The following is a 4933-nucleotide window of genomic DNA, read 5'->3' on the forward strand; positions in this document are numbered from 1 at the left end:
AGCAAGCATCTCTCTGTTAGATTCCAGTATACTATTCGGTTCAAGGTGAGATCACGGATCAGATCAAGGAATAAACATCACTAGTCAAACAATAACCTAATTCCGGAACCAAATCTTACCTCCAATCTAAGACTTCAATCGGCAACAATGAAAAAGTCCATGATCTGATCAGAGGAAAACCGATTACAAGATCCTCCTTGATCCCCCTCAAATTTCCCGATGAAGTCTTACCTCGAGTCTCCCGAAGATGTCGCACAACCCGATCGAATCCGTGAAGCAGCGTACCAAAGATTACTCTGATCCTCAAATCAACAATCAACAAGGATGGGAATCCAAGACCTGACCTAGGATCACCAACAATCAGGGAGGCAACGAGCAAGAATCGGGAAAGAAGACTCGATCTAGGGCACAAAGCATAGAACAGGAAGATTCTGTTAGGGCTAGCTTACCCACGCCGGCGATTGAGTGGCACAAATCCGGACTAGAGCACCTCTCCAAGCTTCGGTGGACGATTGGTTGGGAGTCGACGCGAGATCTGGTCCTTCACCGTGCCCTAGCCTCAGCACCTTCGGCGATCGGCCGTAAGATCCACCGAACAGCAACTCCTCGGCCGATTACATTTTGGAGAGGATAAACACCAACCGGATCTAAGCTTAAGGTGTCGATGTCGGCAGAGGAAGGATCGCCGGAGCTGGAGCCTTGCTCCCGTCGCCGTCGCTCGTCCGCGAGAGAGAACAGAGGAAGGGTCGGGGAGAAAGGTCGGGGAAGAGGAGTGGATCGGCGATTTGGGGGAGAAAAGGAATATAAATATTAAACATTTCCTCACTTAAACGGGTATCCCAAACAGGCTTTATCTGCACCCGTCGATTCATCCCCTCAAAACCCGTCGTATAAGCTCTGAAAAATCCCCAGAAAATTTCTAAAAATTTCAGAAAAATTCTATAAGGCTATTTCCCAAATAACCTTATTAATTAAATTTTCTGATATCTTACATCCTCCCCTACTAATAAAAATTTGGTCCCCAAATTTCACTATAACCAGTAGCAAATACTAAAATATAACCAAACCGTATAAATCCTGAAAGAAACTCTAACCCACATACCTCAAGTAAACAGATGAGGGTATTGAGTTCGAATCGTATCCTCCAACTCCCAAGTAGCCTCCTTGTCAGAATGATACTGCCATCCGACTTTAACCAGTCGGACTGTCTTGTTCCGCAGCTGACGCTCTCTGTGGTCCAGAATCCATACAGGAACCTCCTCGTAAGTAACGTCAGGCTGAATGGGAACTCATATATCTGACAGAACATGTGCCGGATCGGACACGTATCTCCTCAGCATAGATACATGGAATACATCGTGAATGTCTGCTAGAGATGGTGGTAGCGCCTGACAGTAAGCTACTGCTCAAATCCTCTCCAAGATCTGGAATGACCCAATATATCATGGAGCTAACTTACCTCGAAGATCAAATCTCTTCACCCCTTTCGTGGGTGAAACTCTTAGAAATACATGATCACCAATAGAGAACTCCAGGGGTCTCCGTCGCCGATCAGCATAACTCTTCTGACGGTCCTGAGCCTCTGACATCCTCTGTCTGATAGTACGAACTAACTATGCATCCTGATGGGCTCTCTAAGGTCCTAGCAGCTGTGCCTCCCCAACCTCCTACCAGAGGGTGAGTGTCCGACATGGTCTACCATACAACGCCTCAAACGGTGCCATCTGGATAGTCGAATGATAGTTGTTGTTGTAGGCGAACTCTACCAATGGCAGGTGGTCCTCCCAACTGCCTCCGAAATCCATAATGTAAGACCTCAGCAAGTCCTCCAAAGTCTGAATGGTCCGCTCTGACTGTCCATCTATCTGCGGATGGAATGCCGTACTGAAACGGAGCTGCGTACCTAAAGTCTGCTGTAGACTCTGCCAGAACCGGGACGTGAATCGTGGGTCTCTATCTGATATAATACTCAAAAGAACACCATGCAACCTGATAATCTCTCGACAGTATAAATCTGCTAATCGATCCAGAGAATCAGTCTTCCAGATCGATATAAAATGTGCGGATTTGGTTAATCGGTCAACGATTACCCAAATCGCATCATGGCCTCGTCGAGTCCTAGGCAATCCTACCACAAAATCCATAGTAATATGCTCCCACTTCCACTCTGGAATAGGGATCCTTTGAAGTAAACCAACAGGTCTTTGGTGCTCGGCCTTCACCTGCTGACAGACAAGACATCTAGCTACAAACTCTGCGATGTCTTTCTTCATACCGTTCCACCAATAGGAACGTCTCAAATCACAATACATACGGGTCCCACCTGGGTGGATAGCAAATCTAGAACGATGAGCCTCCTGAAGTAACTCCTCCATGACCGGGTGAGACTGAGGTACACATAATCTGCCTCGGAAATAAACAATACCCTCGTCATCTCGGGTAAACTCGGTCTGCTGTCTGGAAGCTATCTGGCTGCTAATGAACTGTAAATGCTGATCTCCTACCTGGGCCTCTCGAATCCTCATCCTGATTGACGACTGAGCAACCATGGTAACAAGAATACCCTGTTTTGCCCATCCCTGCTCCTCGAGGCCCAACTCGGAGAATCCCTGAATCAAGTCCGTGACAAAAACTCGGTGACAAGTTAAAGTCCCTCTGGACTTCCTACTAAGTGCATCAGCAACCACATTAACTTTACCCGGATGGTAGCTAATAGTACAATCATAGTCCTTCAGGAACTCCATCCATCTCCTCTGTCGGAGATTGAGTTCCTTCTGTGTGAAAATATATTTGAGACTCTTATGATCAGTAAGAATCTCAAAAGTAATACCATAAAGATGATGTCGCCAAATCTTCAAAGCAAAGATAATAGCAGCTAGCTCTAAATCATGTACTGGGTAGTTCTTCTCATGCTCCTTCAACTGAAGAGAAGCATAGGAGACTACCCTACCATGCTGCATCAAAACAGCGCCCAAGCCCTGAAGAGATGTGTCTGTGTAAAGTACGAATCCGTCATCACCAGAAGGTAAAACCAAAACCGGTGCTGATACTAATCTCTGCTTCAGCTCCTGGAAGCTGGTCTCACAAGCCTCTGACCACGTGAACTTCATGCCTTTCCTAGTCAGACGTGTCAACAGCATAGCAATACTGGAGAAACCCTCAACGAATCGTCTGTAATATCCAGCCAGTCCTACGAAACTGCGGATCTCTTGGACTGACTTCGGCTGCTCCCTGCTAGTGATAGCCTCGATCTTCTGAGGATCTACTGAAATACCTCGGCTTGACACCACGTGTCCCAGAAAACCAACTGAAGATAGCCAAAATACACACTTACTAAACTTCACATACAGATGATGTCGTCGCAGAGTCTCCAAGACTATGCGAAGATGCTGCATGTGCTCCTCCTCAGAACGCGAATAGATCAATATATCATCGATAAACACAATAACAAACTGATCTAGGTACTCCAGAAAGATACGGTTCATCAGATCCATAAATACTGCGGGAGCATTGGTAAGCCCAAATGGCATCACCAAAAACTCATAATGTCTGTATCTAGTGCGAAATGTTGTCTTCTGAATATCAGAATCTTTGACTCTCAGCTGATGATATCCAGACTGCAGATCAATCTTAGAATACACTGATGTATCTTTGAGCTGATCAAATAAATCCTCAATCTGTGGCAAGGGGTACTTATTTCTGATAGTCACTGCATTCAGCTGCCTATAATCGATGCACAACCTCAGAGTACCATCTTTCTTCTTGACGAATAGTACTGGAGAACACTAGGGTGGAATACCGTGGGGTTCTCCACAAGGACATCGAAATACTCCTGCCCGTGCATGTCATATGCAGCTTTTGCAAGAGGAGTTGCCCTTTGCTGACGATGCGAAGATTGGGCTTTCGACCCGCCTCGCTGAGTCCCAGACTGACTAAATGGTCCTCCCGAAACAGAAACTTTGGAAGCTACAAGCTGAGCCTTCAGCGAACAGTCTCGGCTCATGTGCCCAGCCAGTTTGCAATAATAGCAAATTGACTGTCCCAGGGTGCAGGCAGAGGTGATGTGATCTCGAGATCCGCATCGGGTGTAGTACAGGTCACCGGTGGACAGTTTCTGGTTCTGCTAAGAAGACCGGGAACGTCCTGATGAAGATCGTCCTGACTTCTGGGATCGACCAGATGACCCAGAAGTACCCTGACCCGTCTGAGTACGACTGCTCTGCTGCTGTCTGATAACCTGTGGCTACTGGATCTGTCCGGAAGTCCGATCAGTCTGCTTCCTCTTCTTGTATGCATTCACTCTCTGATGAGCAGACTCAATCATAAGAGCTCTATCTAGTACCTCTGTGTATGATGAACTACCAAAATCGGCAATCTTCACCTGAAGATGCCCGTCCAGTCCCTGGACAAACTGGAGCATACGAGATCTGTCATCGGCAACCAACTCAGGATAGAATCTGGCCAACTAATTAAATTCGGCATTATACTCCATCACTAAGCGGTTATTCTATCGAAGACTCAAAAATCCTGCCGACGAGTCATCTGATATGCTCGGGGGAAATACTGACTCTCGAACACCTCCCTAAATCTTGCCCATGTAATATGCTGCTCGCCAATAATCGAGCGCTGTGTGTCCCACTAGATCTCTGCCCCATCTCGCAAGTGGTAAGCAGCCAGCCCAGCCTTCTCCCACTCGAAGCAGCCATGTAAAAGAATGTCCGCTCCATAGACTCTATCCAAGATTGAGCCATGCTCGGATCACTCTCCCCGCGAAATAGCATAAATCGATCTTTTCACTGACTCCGCTAAGGCTGGGATCCGTACCAGTGCCGCAACCATATCCGTGGATATCGCTACGGAATTGGACAGAACCACTGGAGCTGATCCTATGGGTGGTACTACTGGATAAGTCGGAGGAGGTACTACTGGTGTT

Source organism: Zingiber officinale, chromosome 1A (genome assembly GCF_018446385.1).
Source record: "Zingiber officinale cultivar Zhangliang chromosome 1A, Zo_v1.1, whole genome shotgun sequence".
NCBI lineage: Eukaryota > Viridiplantae > Streptophyta > Magnoliopsida > Zingiberales > Zingiberaceae > Zingiber > Zingiber officinale.